General features: G+C 37.5%; 1 protein-coding gene across 7 annotated transcripts in view; it reads left to right on the forward strand.

The window, feature by feature from the left end:
* Positions 1–23,726, forward strand: part of THRAP3 (thyroid hormone receptor associated protein 3) — a 91,509-nt gene that overhangs the window by 43,310 nt on the left and 24,473 nt on the right. The window contains exon 1 of one of the 7 annotated variants that reach the window (XM_043992253.1): positions 4,015–4,034. The exons of the other annotated variants lie outside the window; for them this stretch is intronic. The gene's annotated coding sequence lies outside the window, so the exon portion shown is untranslated. Of the gene's footprint in view, positions 1–4,014; positions 4,035–23,726 lie in introns of those variants that run through there. 7 annotated transcript variants of the gene reach the window in all.

Raw genomic sequence — 23,726 nt, forward strand, 5'->3', positions numbered from 1 at the left:
TATATATAAACCTATATAAGATTACCTGCTATGGGGAGCGGGGGAGGGAGGGCAGGGAGGGAGAAAAATCTGAAATTGGAAAGCCTGTATAAACAAAAGTTGAGAACTATCTTTACATGTAACGGGAAAAAAATAAAATACTTTATTAATTTAAAAAAATATCCAGAACTAGGGGGGGAAAAGCATTTAGACTTTTAAGCATTTATTAAGGAGAATACGAATTTGGTGAAGAGAGAGGGAAAGGCCTAGATTCATCTATCTATCAAAGGGAGAGCGCATTTTAGCTCCACTCTCCAGGAGAGTCCTCACTAAAGAGAGTGAGCCACACCTCCTTCATCCCACAAGCCTCCTGTGAAACTGGCAACATCCCATCCACATACACACACATCTCCAAGCTAATTGGCTGGTAGCCTTGATTGATAGTACTCAGGAGCCGCATGGCTTGCCTGCAGATGACTTCTTCTCATGGCAGAGCTTTCCTACAGTAAGTCTCCAGCAGGTGGCGTCATTCCAGTCGTTACACTGGTAACAAAAATTTTAAAAGAAAAATAAAAGCAGTTCAGCAAAACTAACCATGTCAGTTGTGTCTGAAAATAAATGCAACATTTCAAATCTGTATTCCTCTGCTTCTTCATTGAGAGCTGAAGGTACATTTTCTCAATTCTTCTGGGTGCTAAAGTTGGCCATTATATATATAGCTTTTAGTTTCGTTTTATTCTTTCTGTTTCTATCATGTATATATTTAGTTGTAGAAAGTTACCTTTAGAGATTAGATATCACAAAATCTAATCCCCTCATTTTATAGGTGAAGCAACTGAAGCCCAAAAAAGGTTGGAAATAACTTGTATAAAGTTAGATTAGCAAATCTAGGTTTTGAATCCCTATGATTCCAAATTTAATGTTCTTTTTCACTATAGCTACTATTTATCAGATTGAACTAGAAACTCAGTTCCAGCTTTAAAATTCACCAATTTATTTAAGAATCACTATAAAAAATACTGGCTTACCTAAATCATTCTCATGGCCCATTTCAAAACAAAAAACAACACACACTCAAAAATGTCATTGATACCTCTCTTTATATAGCCCAAATCCTGTTAGTCACTAAACTCCACCTTTTCTTCCTTCTTCCAGTTTTCTGATCTTTGTCTTTTCCTCTGGCATCATCCTTGTTTGGGCCGAAATTGCCGTAGTCCTGGATTATTACTGCGTTGGTCTCCTTAGGCTCCTTTCCTTCAGGGATGTGTATGTCTGGTTTCTAGGAATGATATAAGATCTAGTTTATATAGACTAATCCTTTTTTTTGTCAGCTAGGATGAGAAGTTAGATATTGACAATGCTAAAGTAATAAGTACTGATGCTTTCCTGGTATTGGTTAGTGGTAAAAAAAACCACTTCATTTTACTCTTTTTTTTAGTCAGAAGAAATAGAAACAGCTAACTAGTGGCTTAAAATTAAACTTTTACAAACTTGCAGATTTCTTTTTATTAATTTGTCTTTCACTTAAGAGGAATCACTAAGATGACCTAAATAATTTCTGTTAGATCCTAGAATAGAGGAAACTGTTAACATTAACCTAGCCAACTTTGTTTTAAAAACTGCATCATTAAATCCAGGGCCCTTTTATTTGTTACTGTTGATAGCTTTTTATATTTTCATTTTCAAAGGTATCTTTCTCCCACACCTATGGGGTGGACTATTGGTTGTAATAAAGAACAAAACAAGACAGAAAAAAATTGCAGCTTAGCAAAAAATACCCAAGACATCAACAAAGGGACAACATTTTGTATCCCAAGTCCTCCATCTACCTTTGGGAAGGAAGGAAAGAAAGAAGGGAGACCTATTTTCTCATTTCTTCTACGGGTCCAAGCTTGCTCATTATACAACATTCAATTTCTGATTGATTCTGATTTTTTTTACTTTCCACTTACAATATTGTCATTGTCTGAATATTGTTTTGCATCAATTCATATGACTTCCCATGCTTTTAAAAAAAAAACCTTCGGGGGCAGCTAGGTGGCACAGTGGATAAAGCACCAGCCCTGGATTCAGGAGTTCCTGAGTTCATATCTAGCCTCAGACACTTGACACTGACTAGCTGTGTAACCCTGGGCAAGTCACTTAACCCCCATTGCCCCACAAAAAATCTTTATATTCATTGTTTCTTATGGCATTCTATTCATTTCATGTGCCCAAATATATTGTTTCCAGTTTTTTTGCTACCACAAAAAGTCCTGCTATAAGTATTTTGATGTACATAGGATTTATTTATTTATTTATTTATTGGTGAGGCAATGAGGGTTAAGTGACTTGCCCAGGGTCACACAGCTAGTAAGTGTCAAGGGTCTGAGGCCGGATTTGAACTCAGGTACTCCTGACTCCAGGGCCAGCGCTCTATCTGCTGCACCACCTAGCTGCCCCAGGATTTTAATTTTTAATATATTTTTTCTCCCAGTTACATATTAAAACAATTTTTAAACATTTTAAACCTGGGGGTGGGAAACCTCAGGTTTAAGTGACTTGCCCAAGGCCACACAGCTAGTACGTGTCAAGTGTCTGAGTCAGGATTTGAACTCAGGTCCTCCCGAATCCAGAGCTAGTTGCCCCCAAACATTTTAAACATTAATAAAAAAAACTTTTGACTTCCAGATTCTATCCCTCCCTCCTTTCTCCTCTCCTTGAGATAAGCAATCAGATATAGGTTATACATGTGCAATCAGTGCATGGGATTTTTAAAGCATTATTTTAGATTGCTTTCCAGAAGGGTTGGACCAGTTCAGAGCTCTGCCAACAGTGTGTTAAGTGTACCCAGCCTTCCTTCCAAGAACTATTTCCATCTTTTGTCATCTTTGCCAACTTGCTGAGTGTAAGGTGAAACCTTAGAGTCGTTTTGGTTTGCATTTCACTTATTAGTGAAATGGAGCTATCTTTCATAAGTAGGTTAAATAGTCTGTGATACTTCTTTTGAGAACTATCCTTTGGAGAATACTTCTCTTTGTCTTAATAGCATCTATAGACTAGTATTGATGCTGATCAGCTTATACGAACATACAGTATTTTATCACCACCTTTATGTATATTTATGTTGTCATTTTAGAATCTGCTATAAATGGACAGGCAGTCTTGTAGCCAGTCTGCTTTTAAGAACTTATGGACACCAGCAGCAGAGTGGGGAATTAGCAAGCATTTATCAAATTCCTTCTGTTAGTGCCAAGCACTATAATTATTCATTTTTATAAAGTTCGTCATTGGGGTCAACTAGGTTGTGCAGTGGATAAAGCACCAGCCCTGGATTCAGGAGGACCTGAGTTTAAGTCCAGCCTCAGACACTTCATACTTACCAGCTGTAGTGACCCTGGGCAAATTACTTAACCCTCATTGCCCTGCAAAAAATAATAAAAATAAAAAATTTTTAAAAGTTCATCATGGAATTTATAGTATAACATCATATTTAGAGCTGGGATATGAGAGGTGTATCTAGTTCACCAACCACATTTTTAACATGAGGCCCAGAAGGGTTAGGTGATTGACCAACTAAATCTTAAATATGAAAAACAATAGGAGTATTGTGCCGTTACAAATGTCATAGTTGCAAAGTATCTGTTTCTGGTATGGAAATGAAAATCTTAAGAAGATACAGGAGGCTTTGTCACTGGCCTTAAAATTGTTGTTTAATAGATAACAGAAGTTCACTAAGTTTATAATACTTTCTCTGATTTCAAGAGAATTTATTTAGGCCTGCCCCTTTAAAAAGTGGAAAATGGAAGGGGTGGAGTTTGCCCTGTCATCAGATCAAGAAAGCAATTCACTAGTTGAAAGCAGGAAGGAAATGTGACCTCTTACAGGCTCTCTGCTGGAAAGAAGCTGTCCTTAGCTCTCAGTTCAGCGTGCTCTGAGGCCTTCTCTGTGGCAACATTTCTTTGGTTTAGCTGAACTCTCCCTTCTCAAAGCTTTTCTTTCTCAAATGAATGTAGTTTGTATAGTTTTCATGTAGGTGAGTTGCCCTAGATGCAAGTGAAAAGTAAAGTTTGAAGGTAAGTAGCTTCTGGTCCTGCTCAATTAATTAATACTTCCATTTGTAGGAGAATTTTCTTGTCCATTAATGAAATGGAGAGAAACATGACATTCCTTTCCTAAATATTTCTTTCTTAAGTGATTTTTAGCAACAGAAAATTTAGTTTCTTTGGGCTTTAATGGGAAGGAAAAACAATTCTCCCAGAAAGCCTAAAGTTATAATCAACCATTAATTTTTCTTAGGCTTATTCTCAGTGTTTCACTAGCAGAGTGATGAAGAATGTCCCTAATTTTGTTTGAACTTATACTACTTTAGTCATAGAAACTCAGAGCTTGGAAGGGTTCTTAGATACTATTATTCCAACCCTCTTATTTTACAGATACAGAAAATTAAGACCCTGAGCAGGGAAGGGGACATGCTTACAACATGAGGTTTATATGATCATTTAGTTTGGGTAAATTGTTCACAGTCAACTTGGTGTAAAAGTGACCTCAGTAAAGAGTTGCTTAGTGTCTTATTTTGAAAACCTTGCCTATAAACTGCAAGTACCTCTAAGGGAGGTCAGAGAAGAAAAGTAATTTATCCTAAGGCTTATTACTTAGTCATTGATTTTTGTGATGAAGGAAAAACAGTGCTGTCAGTAGACGACATCTGCTATTTCTTAGCTGTTGGATGGGGCTGAGTTTTACCTTACCTAGAATCGTGGAAGGGGAGACATCTCTAGTGTCTTTCTCCTTAACAAAGGATTTGCTACCTGTTCTGTGGCCAAGAAATATCTGTGGTCTCAACTTCTCAAACTAGTGGAAAGTAAGACTTTAAAACTTTAATCAAGTGGTAGTTATGAGATGAATCCAATCAGACGTATACTACATTTCTTTGTGATTCTTCTTAGGGCTATAAAGCCCAAAATGCAAACAGCATAATTAATAAAACTGACTTTACTGGGGTAATTGGAGTTTTGAAGAGGCAGTCAGGATAGATTAGCCTTCCTAAACAGTATTAACCTATGTGAACAAAGACAATCTGGAATTGCCTTATTTGTCTAATGAGAAATTTTCCAGTCAAGTGACATTAGTGAGAAAAATGTCAAATAGGACAGGCTGATCCCTGGGTATTCAACTTGATAGGGACATTGAAGTGATCTGGGCCTTTCTGGATAGAGCTAGGCCAATGATTTTCAATAATATGGTGGTTCTAGATACCTGGAAGAAATCTAGTAGTTCAAATAATTTATACTTAGGTTTGTGCCGTATTGTAAATTTTCCTTTAATGTTACAACCCCATAGGAATAGTATTCTGTGACATGATCTATTGGTGTCTATGATGTGGTCAATACATGGGGTTTAGTCGTTTTCTAAGTTATTCTAAAATGAACTTATGACTAGTTATGTTACCCTCTGGTGATTGATTTAAATGACCATTCACACTGCACCTCCCCCCAACCATTTTAAGGCAGTCATTTCACGTTCTTTTGCTCACCAACTATAAAAAGGGTAAATGACAGCTAATTTTCTAAACAGGTATCTGTTTGGGAAAATTGGTTAGGGAAATTTTTTCTATTTTTAACTTCAGAAAAGTTGAGAAATAAAGAATATTAGGTTATTACTATTTTTCATTGTCACATAGAATGTTTGTTTTTTTAAAAAGTTGAAGTGGTAAATATTTTTATCAAACATCTATGAATTAGAACAATAAAAATGGAACTCCATAGAGCTAAGGAGTTGAGAAGATGCCATATTGTTGATCAAATGCTGTTGTAATTTTATATATTATTAAGTTTTATTTCATCTAATAACTTCCTGTTTCATATGAAACAGTGAGTGGTAGTTTCTGAAAGCAGTTGATGAAATAGTACAACCTGGACATGGTATTTGGACTGCTCTGTCTTAGAATTGGGAGATAGGTGTTTTTTTTTTTTGTTGTTTGGTTGGGTTTTTTGTTGTTGTTGTTGTTTTGTTTTGGTTTTGGTTTTGGTGAGGTAATTGGGGTTAAGTGACTTGCCCAGGGTCACACAGCTAGTGTTAAGTGTCTGAGGCTGGATTTGCACTCCGGTACTCCTGAATCCAGGGCCAGTGCTCTATCCATTGTGCCACCTAGCTGCCCCCATGGGAGATAGTTTAAGATTGTGCTTTGGCATCTGTCTATCATACTTTCTTGATATTTCTTGCTTTTTGGGGCTAATATCGATATGCGTTTTGCATTATTTGAAATATATAATTGATTTTGTGTTTTTTGTCTTAGTGGGTGAAGGTGGGGCTGGAGGGAGGGAGATAATTTGAACTCAATATTTTTTAAAATGATAAAAATAAATTAATATAAATGTTTTTAAATAAAAAAGATTGTGCTTTAGAATAGGCTTGAAACACAATGATTTTTTTTTTTTTTTGGCTGGAGGGGGAAGCTCATTCTCTTTGTAGATTTTTTTTTTTCTGGAGGCTACATCAAATAGAGAAAGAAAAGTCCAGCAGGGGATAAACAATAGGGTGTTGTTTTTTTATCAGTTCTTTGCAGATATTCTTTTGAAAAAAAACTTTTTTAGGACCTAGTTATGAAAATGAATAACAATATTTTATTACTCCCACCTGAATCTTGATATGGCAGGACCTTTTTAGAATTTTGTCTGAGGAAGCCTACTTATACTTTATGCTAAAGTATGAGAAGGATTTAGAATTTGACAGCTGTAAGTATATTATAAGGCATTCCCCTGTGTTTGGGGGATTGTGGTTTTGTTTCATTTTTACTACCTTTAAGTATTCTTTATTGAAGGTGTTCTGAGATAGCTTTGCTGTGCTATAGATCTTTGAAGGTCAGCAGCAGCTAGTTGTTTCCAAATTACAAATCTAGAGAATATTGATCAGTGTTTAAATGAATTGCAACAATTTCCAAAGTACTTAAGTGGTATTTATTTACTTAAAACACACATTAAGAAGTTCAGAAAACTTTAAGATAATGTAGAATAATTTTGATCTTTTAATAGGAAGCCTGTTTTAAAATCTTCTTTAATGGGAAACCCTAGCATACATAATAAATTTATTCACCAAACATTGAAGTACCTACTAGGTGCTGGTACAGTGGAAAGAGCACTGAACTTGGAGTCAGAAGTCATAAATTTGAGTTTCTTTCTTCATCTGTAAAGTGTGAGTGGTAATGCTTGTACTTAAAACCATAACACTTTGCAGATTGTCAAATGAAAGAGGAATTAGTTATTCCAAAAAAGAAAAAAAAGCATATTTTTATTGGGAGGTAGGAAAGGGGGAGGTGGCAAATAATGTTGTTTGTGCTAATTGGTGTGCAAAATTCTACTTGTTTTCTTTGTAAGTTTTAAGAATTGAGACAGAGAAGGTGGACTTGGTAGAATCCAATTTTGTTGTTTATGTTTGCAGATTAATCTGTTGTGAATTATTGATGAGAACTATTGAAGAGCAGGGCAAATGTCAGGGCATGTCTCTTCTCTCTTTGGTTCCTTCAGGGATCTGGGAACAGCTTTATTGTTGTATCCTACTACCTGGGCAAGAATATCCAAAGTCTAGCAATATCCCATTGCTCCTCTTAATTCTGTTTCGCTCCTGCCTACTGTCCCCAGAAGGAGAAAGTCTCTAGGGTCAGGAAAATATAGTAAACAGGTGTAGTCTTTCACCAGGGATTTGTTTTCTTGCCATTGTCTTTCTAAAGGCTCACAATAGCAAAAATCCACCACTAGTCCTATATTGAAAGGATTTTCAATAAGGAGCTCTCTGATGACCATGAGGGCACAAGATTGATTTAGTATGCTATTATCATCCCTCAGCATTTGTCTTCCTTTGATTGTTGAGGATTGTTCTCTTTTTATTATCTTAAGTAGCTACTGCAAACCTGTTATTTCTGCTGTATATTCTTTCTTCATTTTATCATTTGGTATCCTGCTTTTTCTTAATAGTTGATGTGACTTCCTTGCCCATGGCATTGGTAAGGATAAAAGTAGTGTGGAGTTTAAATTTGTTGAGAAGAGGTGTGGGTATGGTTGTGTATATTTTTTGTTTAGCGGCCTAGGAGAAAGGCTATTTGCATAGTGTAGTAGAGAGACAGAGACACAACCTTGAACTGAGAAGATACAGGTTCTAGTGTCTTGTCTGACACAAATTGGAGACCTTGAGCAAGTCACTTAATCTCTCAGTACTCTGGGCAGCTCTCTAACTCTGTAAGGTGCAGAGAGAGTGGCAACTTGCATTGGTAGAGAGGCTTTTTTCAAGGAGTTTCCTGTACTGATGAAATCACAGGCTAAAGAAGCTTGGGAGTGTTCTTAGAAGGCAGTGTAATAATTCCTGTCTTGCCATATTTCACCAGTCTCTGGCCCCTTTTCCTCTTAGTATTGTGGATGAAGGGAATGAGAGGTGGAAAAGGCCACCAATGGCTACAGTGATATCTTTAATTGGTATGCTTGTGTTACCCATACTATTAAAGTACTATCATGTGCCAATAATTTTTTTTTTTTAAGTTTTGGCCTGTTTTTAAGTTGCCAACAGAGGTCCAGGAATTGGAGTTAAATCTGGGCAGTTATAAAACCTTTTACTTACAACCCTCTATTCTTCCAGCAAACTAGAAGTGTTAATGGTTAATGTTTAAATTATGACTGGAAAATTAGTTGTAAGAAGTTCTTTTTCTCCCTAAACATTCTCTAAGACCTTGATTTTCAGCACAAATCCCTCAAGATAATTATTTTCAGTAGTTAAGACTGCTGGGAGTTGCAGTTGGTTTTCGGCTCTATTGAGACTCTTGATACACTTTTTCCTTTATGGGATCAGATTACAGGTCTATTGTTTCCAGACATGGTCCCAGTAAGTGAAGGAAGCAGGTGATGCCAGTCTTGCCGGAGATACTGCTGTAGAGCCAGTGACATTTAGAGAGAAATTCTAGGTATTTTGATTCTTTTTATATCTAAGTTACCAGGACAGCTGGTCATGAAGTGGCTTCACACAGGAAATAACCCTGATGACAACCTTGGTCTTGGATGTCTAGATTGCTTTCTCACTGCCATGTTCTCTCTTTTGGCCTCCTCTACTACACTTAGTCTTGATGTCAGTGCTGTGATAAAAAGGCTGGCATATGTGAATTGTTCAGGTCAAGAGAAACAGCATTTTCTTGTTCAATAGTCTAAGTAAGAGAATCTGTATTTTGAGTCTTCGTTTTTATGACACCACTGGTTCCTCTCCTCAGTCCCCTTTGCTGGCTCGTCATACACTTCATGCCTACTAACTGGGTGTTCTCCAAGCTTCTCCCTCTTGATAACCTTCTAAGGGTTTCATTTCATTTCTCTGCAGATCTATATATCAAGCCTGTCTCTCCTGAATTTCACATTTGAATACCCCTTAAACTTGACATGTCTGAAACAACTCATTTTCTTTCCCTAGAAGGCCATCCTCTATACTTCCCTATTTACTGTTAAAGGCACTATTATACTTCCAATCTTCCAAGTTCATAATTTCAGCATTTTTCTGGACTCCACCCTTTTCCTCACTCCTGCATATCCAGTCAGTTGCCAAATTTTGCCATTTTTACCTTCACAGCCTCTCCTGCATCTGACCAATTCAACAACTCTAGATACAACTTTAATTTAGGCCCTCATCACTCCTCCTATCACCTTTTGTCTATATTGTAACAGCTTCCCATGTGATCTGCCTCAGGTCTCTTTCCACTAGAGTCCATCTATCAAAGTAATTTTTTTTAAAGTTGCGTTGAGGGGGCGGCTAGGTGGCACAGTGGATAAAGCACCGGCCCTGGATTCAGGAGTTCCTGAGTTCGGATCCAGCCTCAGACACTTGATACTTACTGGCTGTGTGACCCTGGGCAAGTCACTTAACCCCCATTGCCCCACAAAAACACACACACACACACACACAAGTTGCCTTGAGGGGCAGCTAGGTGGCGCAGTGGATAGAGCACTGGCCCTGGAGTCAGGAGTACCTGAGTTCAAATGCTGTGGCCTTTTTCTCCCTCTTACCCCATTAAAAAAGAAAAATTCCCTCATTGTATACAAGCAGGTATGTTTCATTCTCCACTCTCACTTCTCTGACAGTAGGTGAATAGTGTGTTTCATCATCTGTCATTTGAACTTAAAAGTGGTCATTGTACGGATTGTAGTTTTTACAGCTTTCAAAGTTGTTTGCCTTTTTTCAGTTTTGATGTTGTATAAATTGTTCTTTTGGTTGTACTCATTTCAGTCTTTGTCAGTTTATAAGTTTTCAAAATAGTTTTTATAATATTGATGCTATAGTATAAAATGTTCTGATTCTGCTTATGTCTTTCCATGTCTCTTTCTTCCCGCGCCCCCCAAAAGTATTCCATCACTTTCATATACCACAACTTATTCAGCTGTTCCTCAATTGATGGATATATCTCTAGTTGCTTTTTTATTTTTGACCATCACAGAAAGAGGGGTGTGTGTGTGTGTGTATGTGTTTTTCTGTTTCAAGTCCAATAGCGCATTGAAGTGCCTCTTATCCCACAGCCCTCCAACATTTTTGATTTTTCTTTCTTTGGTTAATAACGATTTTCCTTAGGCCTAGATCTGATTGTGTCACTCCCTTTCTCTACCAACTCTATTTGTTCCATATTGCCCCAAGGATAAACCATAAATAAATACTGCTTTGTTTGGCATTTAAAGCCCTATCCCGACCAAACTACCTTTCTACTGCCCCTCCCACACACTCTACAAGCCAACCTACCTAACTTGCAGTTTCTCTGTTCTTAATTCTCTGCACTCTGTCTCCTGTCTTCATGCCTTTGCACTGGGCATCTCCCCATGCCTGGAATGTACTCCCGCTCTACCTCTGCCTTTCTTCCTTGAGGGGCGCTTACATTTTAATTTATATTTCTCTCCTCATTAAGATGTAGTTTAGGCACTGTCTTTTTGAAGCATTCCTTGTTCCCTCTCAACTGCCTTTCTTCTCAAACTACTTTGTGTGTGTGTTAATTTGTGTTTCATTCTTTGTATATAATTGCATACTCAGCACCTAAAACAATACCTGACACATAGTAGCCACTTAATATAAATACTTGTTGATTGATTTATATATTATAGAATAGAGGACTGTACCTGAATCTGAAAATCTCTGTAATGTAGAACTTGCTTTTAAAAAATATATTTAAAAGATTCATCATGTTGTTTTAAAAATTGTCTATTTTGTAGTGACTCTTTCTGGCCTTTTTTTGGTGGTAGTAGGGGGTGTCCCAAACTAACTCTTCCTTCCCCTTCACAACTGGGTAAAAAAGAAAATCAAAACACCTGTAATATGTATGTGTAGTTAAGTAAAACACTTTCTAATTGACCCTATACAGAAATGTTTGTCTTATGCTGTGTCTCGAGACTCACTTTTCTATGAGATGGGTAGCGTGTTATCATTGGGATAATTTCTCATCTACACAAACCCCTGGATATTCCCCAAGATTCTGTGCTTGACCTGTCTCTCTACTCTTTCTCCCTCACTCTTCCCATATCTTAAAATACCATTTTACTAAAGATGACCCCCAAGTCTATATGTCTAATTATTTTTTTCTGAGTTCCAGATTTTTCAAAGATTTTTATAGATAAAATAAGAATATATTGGGTTGGAGTTAGTATTTTTACCAAGGCTTTTTGCATTGAATCAAGATATTTGCATTAGAGATTTCTTGGAAATTGATTACTTTGAGGGTATGTTGCATATTTGCTTTGAAAAAAATTTATTTACTCAGTTGGCATGTTTGGTTTCCATAAAAATAGGCAGTGTGTTAGACTTCTGGGAAAAGCTTTCAGAGTACAGAAACCTTTTTGTGTGAAAAGTAGGTCGGATTAGAGATATAGGGAATTGAAAGTAGTATGGGGTAAGACTGGGGAATATGAGTTGTAACATAAAGCCTCAGATACCAGACTAAGGAGTTTTTTGGATAGCATGTTGCTTTGTCATTGAGCTGCTGAATACTTGTTCTCCGTTGGAACCTTAAGAGTGGCTTCTTCTTAGGGTTATTTGGCCAGGGATGGCCAGGGTTTGGAGGCTGCCATGGATGTAATATTTAGAGAGAGAGAGAGAGAGAGAGAGAGAGAGAGAGAGAGAGAGAGAGAGCGAGCGCGAGCGCACGCGCGCAAAAAACAAAACAAAACAAACTCTTATGAGCTTATAATGAGTTCAGTTTTTGACATGTTGAGTTTAAGATGTCTATGGGATATCTGATTGTTTGCCACCTCAAGGAGAGGAAGGGAAAACAGGATAAAAATTGGAACCCAAAACTATAAATAAAAATATTTATTATTAAAAGGGAGAGACCTAGGACAGATCCTGTGGGACACCCATGATTATCAGGCATCTAGAACATCATGTGTTTTGTTTTGGACATTTAGAATTTCTATTCCCTCTGGGATGTGTCCATTTTGAAATGTCCAATTAGGGAGCTGGTGATGCAAAGGAAAGAGTAGGGCCGAATATTTGGCTATGTCATCTAGTAGTTATATCAGAAGTGATCATTAAAATCATGGGAGCTGAATAGGTCACCAAGAGAGTGTAGATGGTGAAGGAGAAGAGGGTTAGGACAGAGCCTTGGGGAACACTTAGAATTAGGGGCAGTGATAAGTTTGATGACCCAGCAAAGAAGACTAAAAATAGAGTAGTTATACAGGTAGGAAGCAAGCTGGGAGAGAAAACCCAGAGAGGATATGATATGTAGATGGAGAGGGTGGTCAACAAGGTCATGTAGCAGATAGATCAAGAATAGGTATTCTTAACTTTTTTTGTGTAGTGGACCCACCCATTTGGCAGTCTGAAGCCCATGGACTTTTTCCTCAGAATAGTGTTTTTTTTTAGTGAGGCAATTGGGGTTAAATGACTTGCCCAGGGTCACACAGCTAGTATGTGTTAAGTGTCTGAGGCCGGATTTGAACTCGGGTACCCAGAATAGTGTTTTTAAATACATGAAATAAAAGACAAAATTACAAGGAAAAACAATTATTCTGAAATAGCAGTTTTGAAAATATTTTTACTCAAACACACAGAGTTCGTGGGCCCCAGGTTAAGAACACCTGGTCAAGAAGGAGAAGGATTGAGAAAAGGCCCTTAGATTGACAACTAAAAAAATTTTATGACTTTGGATAGAGCAGTTTAAGTTGAATAATAAGGTTGGAAGTCTCATTACAAAGGGTTGAGAAAAGTAGAGACAAGTGTAACGATTGGAATGACGCCACCTGCTGGATACTTACTGTAGAAGAGTTCTGCCCATGAAGCGAAGGTCTTTGAGGGCAAGACCAGGAGTCTTTTCTTTGGCGGGAGGAAGTGACGCGGACTAGTGGGAGGAGGAAGGAAGAGACTGGCGCTGACTCTGGGGCTCTTTCCTGAGGACTCTGGTGGAGAGCGGAGCTAGAAATGTGCTCTCCCTTTAATAGATAGGAATCTAGGCCTTTTTCTCTCTCTTTACCAAATTCTTATTCTCCTTAATAAATGCTTAAAAGTTTAACTCTTGCTAAAGCTTATAATTTATTGGCGACCACTCATTAGATATTTTAGACAGTTTAGCTAGAATTTTAGCCCTTAACACAAGGAGAGTAAATAGTTTTGTCCTATGAGTTTAACTGTGAAAGGGAAGAAGATCTAGGATGAAAAATTGAGGCAATGTTGGGAATCTAGTCATGGTTTTGTTTGGTTTTAAGATGGAGGAGAGTATTTATTAGGCAGAAGGGAAGGAATAGGTAGATAGAGATTGAACTTTTTGTTTAAAGCTATAGTTGTTGAAGTTGTTAAAGTTGCTAAAACAGTTTTTTCAGGGATTGTGACAATTTTGGAAGGACTATATATTTAAAGAAGAGAATGGAATGGCATTAGTGATTAAGATGTATATGTACATAGGTATGTATATATACACATGTATGTCTACATGTGGACGTATGTTTGTATTCATATGAATGAAATTTAAAGGGCTGAGGGGCTCTCCAAATAGCTAGGTCTAGAAAACAGAATTATTTGTAGTTAACTTTAATTTGGGGGGGGGCGGGGCAATGGGGGTTAAGTGACTTGCTCAGGGTCACACAGCTAGTAAGTGTCAAGTGTCTGAGGCCAGATTTGAACTCAGGTACTCCTGGATCCAGGGCCGGTGCTTTATCCACTGCGCCACCTAGCTGCCCCCAACTTTAATTTAAAAAAAAAAAGTAGGCCTCCAAATGCTTGTTCCCTTTGGGAGTCTGACATAAGATAATGTAACTCTTAGGAGTAGTTTTCTTTAATGTAAAAAATAGTAAAGTAACCAACCTTTCCACTTACTTAGAAGAGGACACTTAAAGAAATTGGTGATCTAGACCCTGAGCATAGAAGCAGGAAGAGGCCATATGATACAGTGAAGAGAAAACAGGATCGGGTTTAGAATCAATGGAACTGGGTTTGAAATCTCACTGCCATTTATTTATCTGTAAAATGAAGGGATTATGTTAGATGCCTCCTGGGTTCCCTTTGAGCTCTAAACCTATGTTTCTTATGTACCTTACTGTTAACTACTCCTTTAAATTCTTGTCTCTCTCACTAGCAAAACAAGAATCACAAGAAGGATTTCAATTTTAACTCTAGTTAAAATTGAAGATTGACCCAGAGAGCTTCCTGGACTAAGTTGTAATGAGACATGTGGCAAACCCTTCCCCTGGTCAAGGGATGGTCCAGCAACCAACTAGCTTAGAGAAGAAAAATAAAAATAAAGAACATGCAAGATCTAAAACTCTGTAGCTGCAAGAGACCTTAGAACTCTCTCTAGTACAACCTCCATATTTACAGGTAAAATTATTGAGACCCAGAGAGGTTCGGTGGCTTACCTATACAACATCCTGGGAATACACACTTTCCCCAAATCCATTGGTCTTTTTTTTTTGTGGCATAGTGAAGTCAGCCAGAAAAGCAAGGATATTTTCAATACATCAGTGTTTCAAATTAATCTCAAGTTTCCTTATAAAACATTATTGGCAATCGTAAAAGTTTCTTTCATCTTCACTTCTATAGTTTCATGTGAGGAATTAGCCTGGAGACCTTTACCAGGTTTTTTATTATGAGTTTGTGTATTACAGATGCCTACATAACTTCATTTTTTAAAAAAATATTTTATTTTTCCCCAGTTACATGTAAAGATAATTTAATTTTCTTTCTTTCTTTTTGGTGAGGCAGTTGGGGTTAAGTGACTTGCCCAGGATCACACAGATAGTAAGTGTCAAGTGTCTGAGGCCGGATTTGAACTCAGGTACTCCTGAATCCAGGGCCAGTACTCTATCCCCTGAGCACTTCACCCCAATTGCCTCACCAAAATTAATTAATTAATTAATTTTTTAAAATAGTGATTTAGAGTGTTTATTTTCATATGGCTACAGATTTATTACTTCATCTGAAAACTTCATATCTTTTGATCATTTATCAGTTGGGAAATGGCTCTTATTTTTATAAATTTGAGTAATTTGTCAATATATTTGAGAAATGAGGCCTTTATCAGAGAAACTTACTTCAAAAAATTTTTAAGTTACTGTTGCTAACTGTATTTCCCTCCATACTATTCCCTCCATTTATTCTATTCTTTCTCTCCTGTCTCCGTCTCTCCTCAAGTGTTTTGCTTCTGACTACCCCCCCTCCCCATGCCCCCAGTCTGCCCTTCTTTCTATCACCCTCCCCCCTTTTTCTTATCCCCTTCCCCATCTACTTCCCTTCAGGGTAAGATAGATTTCTGTACCTCTTTGAGTGTGTATGTTATTTCCTCTTCAAGCCAGTTTTGATGAGAGTAAGGCTCACTCCCTCTCACCTCCCACATCTTCCCCTCCAATGTAAAAGCTTTTTCTTGCCTCTTTTATGTCAGCTAATTTACCTCACTCCACATCTCCCTTTCCCCTTCTCCCAGTGCATTTGTCTTTCACCCCTTAATTTAATTTTTTTAGATATCATCCCTTCATATTCAACTAACTCATACTTGTGCCCTTTGTCTATATGTACACTTATTCTGACTGCCCAAATAATAAGAAAGTTCTTAGGAGTTATAAGTATTGTCTTCCTGAGAAGAAATAGGAGAACGTTGTACATAGTGACAGCAATATTGTTTGATGAAGAATTGTGAATGACTTAACTATTCTCAGCAATGTAATGATCCAAGAAAGTCCCAAAGGACTAATGATGAAGCATACTATTCACCTCCAAAGAAAGAATTTCTATTGATTGAACAGACTTAAGCATGCTATTCTTTCACTTTCTTTCATTTTTTTCTTTTGAGTTTTCTTATACAAACCAGCTAATATGGAAATATTTTCTATAATTGTATATGTATAACCTATATCTGATTGCTTACCACCTCAGGGAGGGGGCAGGGGAGGAGGGAGGAAAGAAGGAATAGAATTTGGACTTCAAAACTTGAAATAAAAATTTTTTAAAAAGAGAGATTTATAGAAATGAAAGTATATAGATATATTTTTAATGGCATTCATCACAGTTTCTAGTAGGATGTGATCTCTGATTTCCAACATTAAGTATGACATTTCCCACATGGAACATCTGAGATGAGAATGAAAATGATAATTTACAGAAATATCTACATAATACATTGCAGAAACTCATTTCCTGTATAAAAGTGAGGTACATGTGTAGTATTCATCTATTTTAATGGTTTCCAGTATATAGCAAGCAGTTCCACTGTATAATAAGCAATCATCAAAGATGAATACCATAATGAAAAGTTAGGGGCAGCTAGGTGGTACAGTGGATAAAACACCAGCCCTGGAGTCTGGAGGATCTGAGCTGTGTGACATTGGGCAAGTCACTTAACCCTCATTGCCCTCCTCCCCCCCCCCTGCAAAGTTATTGGAAACAAAAAAAATTATCATATGCATGGTTGTTACTTATGAAGATGAAAAACAATCCAAATTTTAAAATCTGTTTCTGATTACTGAAATATTTACCCAGAGTGCAAAATAACCCAAAATAAAATGTATATATGAGGCAAAAATAAAAACAAACCAGTATCTTTCCTGTAGGAATGCAAACAGTTTAACCATATCAAATCCCTTATGATTTCCTTGTCCTATTTACCTTTTTATGCTTCTCTTGAGTCTTGTATTTGAAAATCAGATTTTCTGTCCATCTCTGGTCTTTTCATCAGGAATGTCTGAAAGTCCTCTATTTCACTGAATGTCCATTTCTTCCCCTGAAGGATTATAATATTTCAAGCCTTTAATGTAAAAGCTGCTAAATCCTGTATTATCCTGACTGTGGTGGCTCCATGATACTTGAATTGTTTCTCTTTGGCTGCTTTTAGTAATTTCTGCTTGACTTGGGGTATCTGGAATTTGGCTGTAATATTTCTGGGAGTTTTCATTTTGGCATCTCTTTCAGATGACTGGTGGATTCTTTCCATTTCTACTTTACTCTCTGGTTCTAGAATATCAGGGCAGTTTTCCTTGATAATTTCTTGAAAGATGATGTCTAGGTCCTTTTAAATTATCTGTCCTGGCTCTATTTTCCAGGTCTGTTGTTTCTCCAATGAGATATTTCATATTGTCTTCAATTTTTTTTTATTCTTTTGGTTTTGTTTGATTGTTTCTTGATTTCTCATAAAGTCATTAGTTTTCATTTTCTCAATTCCAATTTATAAGTAATTATTTTTCTGCTTTTCAAGGCATTTTTCTCCTCATTGGCTTTTTGTAGCCTTTTTCCATTCAGCCTAGTCTGTTTTTTAAGGTTTTATTTTCTTCAGTATTTTTTTGTGTGTGTCTCCCTTTCTGTGCTATTGACTCTTTTTTCCCATGATTTTTTTTGGGGGGAGGTGGACAGTGAGGGTTAAGTGACTTGCGTAGCGTGACACAGCTAGTGTCTAGTGTCTGAAGCCAGATTTGAACTCAGGCCCTTCTGAATCCAGGGCTGGTGCTTTATTCACTGTATCACCTACCGAGCTACCTCATGATTTTCTTGCATCATTCTAATTTCTCTTCCCAATTTTTCCTCTACCTTCCCTACTTGATTTTCAGAATCCTTTTTGAGATCTTCCTTGGCCTGAGACCAATTCATTTTATCTTGGAGGCCTTTGGTGTAGGAACTTTGACTTTGTTATCTTCTTTTGAGGGTGTGTTTTGATCTTCCTTGTCAACATAGTAACTTTCTATGGTCAGAATTTGTTTTCCTGTTTATTCATTTCTCCCACCTATTTCTTGACATTTAACTCTTTGGTAAAGTAGGGCTCTGATTTCAGGGGCAGTGCGGGGGGGGGGGCACGACTGGCCCAGGCTTCAAGAGTTTTGTGCAGCTGTTTTCAGAGATACTTCTAGGGAAGTTTTCATTCTTTCCAAAGTGGTATGATCTAAGGGGAGGTGCATTTGCTGCTCTACTGGTCTGTGAGTGACCACATACACTCTTTTCTGCCCTGGAACTGTAATGAGGGTCCCCACTCCACTTCGGCCAAAAGCTCTACTGTGCTAGTGCTCCTCGTCTCCCTGGGACTGCCACCCAGGATTGAAACATACTAAGTGCTTTACAGATATATCTCATTTGAGTCTCATAACAACCTTATGATGTAGGTGCTATTGTTATCCCCATTTACAGTTGAGAAAGCTGAGGCAAACAGGTTCAGTGATTTACCAAGGTCACATAGCTGGTAAGCATCTGAGGCTGGAGTTGAAGTTGAACTCAGGTCTTACTGATTTCAGACCCAGAACTCTATTGTATCATATTTATCATTTCTTATGGCACAATAGTATTCCATCACATTAAAATACTGTAATTTGTTTAGCCATTCCTCAGTTGATAAATACCTCTCCATTTCCAATTCTTTGCCTCCACAAAAATAACTTCTATAAACATTTTTGTACATATGGGTACTTTTCTTCTTTCTATGATCTTTATTGTCAGCTTTGCTAATCTGATAGATGTGAAGTGTCAGTTGTTTTAATTTGCAATTCTCTAATCATTAGTGATTTAAAGTATTTTTATATGGTATGTTTAGCTTGGTTTTCTTTCGAAAACTGCCTGTTCATATCCTTTTATCATATATCACTTTGGGAATGGCTCTTATAAGCATAGCACATAATAGACCTTTAATAAATATTTGTTAATGGATTGTTGGTTGATTTATTGAATTATTTCCCTAATATATTTTAGAAATTAGACCTTTATCAAAGAAACTCGCTGCAAGGATTTTTTTCCCCATTTACTGGTATATGTCTCTTCTAATTTTAGCTTGGTTTTGTTTGAGGAAAAACTTTTAAAATGTTATGTGATCAGGGGCGGCTAGGTGGCGCAGTGGATATAGCACCGGCCCTGGATTCAGGAGTACCTGAGTTCAAGTCCGGCCTCAGACACTTAACACTTACTAGCTGTGTGACCCTGGGCAAGTCACTTAACCCCAATTGCCTCACTAAAAAAAAATGTTATGTGATCAAAATATTTTCTGTGATCTTCTCTGTCTTTTGTGGTCATGAACATTTCCGCTGTCCATAGATCTGATAGGTAATTTCTTCCTTGCTTCTCAGATTTGGTGATGAGGTTACCCTTTATTTATGACCTGTTATATACCTATTTGAAATTTGTCTTGGTATAGTGTGAGATGTTGGTCTGTACCTCTTTTCTGCCAGACTGCTTCCAATTTTCCTAACAGTTTGTTAAATTTGCTGTGTGTGTGTGTGTGTGTGTGTGTGTGTGCACGTACATGTGCAGTACTTAATTTGCTCTTCTGATAACCATAAAGAAAGTTCCAAATGAAGCACTTAGTCACACAATGTTTTGTGCTTTTTATTTGAGGTGATGACATAAAAACACTACATTTTCCAAATGGCTCTGTCAAACAGTCTTTTACATAAAGAAAAAAAATTATAATGGTAGACACAGATAACAAACCTGTATAATTTTCTGACACTCACATAAAGTGGAATCGTACATGGGCAGCTAGGTGGCACAGTGGATAAAAACACTGGCCCTGAATTCAGGAGGACCTGAGTTCAAATTCAGCCTCAGACACTTGACACTAACTGTGTGACCTTGGGTAAGTCAGTTAACCCTCATTGCCCTGCAAGAACAAACAAACAAAAACAAACAAAAATTAGGGGCAGCTAGGTGGTGCAATGGATAGAGCACTGACCCTGGAGTCAGGAGTACCTGAGTTCAAATCCAGCCTCAGACACTTGACACTTACTAGCTATGTGACCTTGGGCAAGTCACTTAACCCCAATTGCCTCACCCACCCCCCAAAAAATTACAAATTACAAAGTGGAATCATACGTTTGATCCAGAGAACCGTCAGCAATTTGTCCAAATCAACCTTGTGACAGAACAGTTGTCTGCTAAAAGACCTAACATGAATGTGCCCAATATTGTAGGAGACAAGAATCGGGTTTTTTTGGAATATCTTGTCAGAATTCCTCCAAAATAATCAGGACCCAGTAATGTTCTTAATATTTTGTTCTACTTATAATTTTTAATACCTGCCTTTAAAAAAAATAGACAAAACGAGGAAATTCAAAGGAGCCAGAAGAAAGAAGTAGTACTGTTTAGGACTCTTATTCCAGTAAAATAATAAATAGGCAATTAAAATATCAAATTCCCCTAAGAAGCACACATAATTATGGTGTCAAGTATCTCCACTTTGGATATACTTTTCATGATATCAAAGTGCCAGGTGTTTGTCAATTTTTGTTAAATAATTCATGGTTTAGCAAAACGACAAAGGGAAATCTTAAAGTCCTGAATTTGTTAAGCAAAACTGTATTGTCCTGAAAGGATGCCCTAAAACACTGGCTTTTGTATTGTAAAAAAAAATTAATTATTAACTATAACCTGGAAAAATTATAACTGTACTTACATGAATATTATGATTATATGAAAAATTATAATTGGGCCATAAATCCTGCTGCAGTCGCCATTCAAATGTAGAAATATTTTGACTGACTAGGCTAATTTGAGGGCTAATCTGACTGGAGGACTAATCTGGGGACTTGACTATTTGGCTATCTGACTGCTATTAATTTAGCATGGGCCATTCCACCACACTGCTCCACTCCCAAATTGATAAGCAAATTTTAAGAAGCCTCTTAACTAAATAATCAAAGCAGAGTTTATTTATGAGATACTATTTAAAATTAAGAATACAGGGAAATAAAATGTACAACCTGACTGCGTTCCCATTCTGGTGTTTCCACCTGCTGCCCCTGGAACTTTTTTAATACAATAAGAGTTGTAGCTGCCTCTTGCCTTATCCTGTCAGCCCCCTCATCTATCATCTGCCCCCCTCCTGTCTAACTCCCAGGTCTATATATATTTTCCTTTTCTCCACTCAAATCTCGGGGCTTTTTGCACCCACACACCAAGCTAATCTGCCAGTCAGGGCTGTGGCTAGGGCTGGGGGGATGCTCGAGCATCCCGTGCCTCAGCACAGACTACGCCAGAGCCCCGGTCTGGATGAGCCTGCGATCTCTGGGATAGCTCCGCTCAGGGTGGAGGGAGTTAGTGCTCCCTCCCCCCAGCTGTCTGACCTGGTGTCTTCTACAGCCCATGGGGCTTTTTGGCTCAGCTGAAGCAGAGGGGGAGGGGCACCAGCGCCTCCCACACAGAAGAGACCTTGAGGGCCTAAGGCTTTCTAATCTCAGCCTAAAGGTAGGGTCCCCAAATCAAAATAAATTTCCACAGTATGAACAAAGGAAAATTACAGTTGCTTTGAAGCATCTTAAAAAATAATTGTGTCTAACATAGTTTTCAACAACAACATAATACTGGTAGTAGATATTCACATCCTTAGATTCAAAATAAAATGACAGGGTTTTAATTAATTTGTTTATTTTTGGTGAGGCATTTGGGGTTAAGTGACTTGCCCAGGGTCACACAGCTAATAAGTGTCAAATGTCTGAGGCTGAATTTGAACTCAGGTACTGCTGACTTCAGGGCTGGTGCTCTATCCACTGCTCCACCTAGCCGCCCCCCAGCAGTTAAATTTTTTTAAAAACTCATTTTAATTTTTTAAACTTTACATCATTTATTTCTGAGTATATGCCTTCTCTCTGCACTTTATTACTGGCAGTACATCCCTTGTAACAGAGATTTTTTGTTTGTTTTCTTAAACAAAGGGGGAAAATACAGTTCAACAAAACCAACCCAATCAACTGAGTGGCATTATATACAATGTACAATACACATAGTTCTCCAACTTTTCAAAGGAGGGGAGTTAGATGCATTTCAACCATTCCACAATCGTTGGCTGTCTATTTTGTGTCCAATTTTTTTTTTTGTTATCACAAAAAGTGCTGCTTTAAATACTTTGGAATATATGAGACCTTTCTTTGATTTTCTTGCATATATGTATTCAGCACTAGGATCTCAAGATTAAACAGTATGAATATTTTTTTTTTTAGTGAGGCAATTGGGGTTAAGTGACTTGCCCAGGGTCACACAGCTAGTAAGTGTTAAGTGTCTGAGGCCGGATTTGAACTCAGGTACTCCTGACTCCAGGGCCCCTGCTCTATCCACTGCGCCACCTAGCCGCCCCGTGAATATTTTAAAGAGTCAGTCAACAAGCATTTATAAGAGCTTATCTGTCATGTCCTAGGCATTTTACTGTGTCAGTACTGGGGTTACAAAGAAAGGCAAAAAATAGTCCCTCCCCTCAAGAAGCCTCCTTATGGTGGAGACAGTATGTCAATAACTAGGGACACACAGGCTATATATACAGATTGGAAGGTAATCTTGGAAGGACAAAAGCCTTGTAACAAATTAACACACAAAAGAAAAACAAATCCATATGGTGACCTTGGCCAAAAATGCAGGTCTCTTGAAACTTGGTTAAACAGAGCTTTGATGATAGTGAAGTCTTTCAAAGTTGTTTTTCTTTACATTGTTGTCGTAGTTGTATACATTATTCTCCTGGTTCTGCTTGAGTTCAGGCTACCCAGGATTCTCTGAAATCTTTTCATTATTTGTTTTTAGTACAATATCATTTTTATTAAGAATGCCAGTTCTTGTGTTAAAATGTTTAACAGTTCTGGAAGTCTCATTGGGCTGTTTCAGTCTGATATTTTAGCTACTGAAAATTAACTATCATGGGCCTGAAGCTTAGTTGGATACTTTCACAAACACAAGATAGACATGATAAGACCAAGAAACAAATTAGCCATAAGGAATGCGAATATATGGCGGGGAAAAAAAAGAGATGGTTTTCAATATAAGATCTAAGTGCTTAAATCATTGAGACTCACACCTAGAAAGTTTCCTAAATCATTGATGTTATATTAGGGGCACCTTGATGACTAATATTACATTCAAGCTGTGCAATAGAAAACACCAGAATGGATCATCGATCTCCTCTGTAGCAGAATGGGTGACTACTATAGGTTTTCTGTGAGATTCCCTCTTTAGAAAGTTGAGATCTCATTTCATATCTATCACAATAGTTGTGTCCTTCCACACTCACTAAATGATTGATAGCTTTGTCCTTATCTTTTTAAATATTCCTTAGAAATGTAAAGTTTAGAATTATATGTGTGGTTTTACCTTCACTGCTGGTTTGTTCTTTTTTGTGTTCTTAATATAAATGTTTTTGTATTAAAAACAAAAAATCCTGGGGCAGCTAGGTGGCGCAGTGGATAAAGCACCAGCCCTGGATTCAGGAGTTCCTGAGTTCAAATCCAGCCTCAGACACTTGACACTTACTAGCTGTGTGACCCTGGGCAAGTCACTTAACCCCCATTGCCCTGCAAAAAACAAAACAAAAACAAAAACAAAAAATC

This window comes from Dromiciops gliroides, chromosome 3 (assembly GCF_019393635.1).
Source record: "Dromiciops gliroides isolate mDroGli1 chromosome 3, mDroGli1.pri, whole genome shotgun sequence".
Lineage (NCBI taxonomy): Eukaryota > Metazoa > Chordata > Mammalia > Microbiotheria > Microbiotheriidae > Dromiciops > Dromiciops gliroides.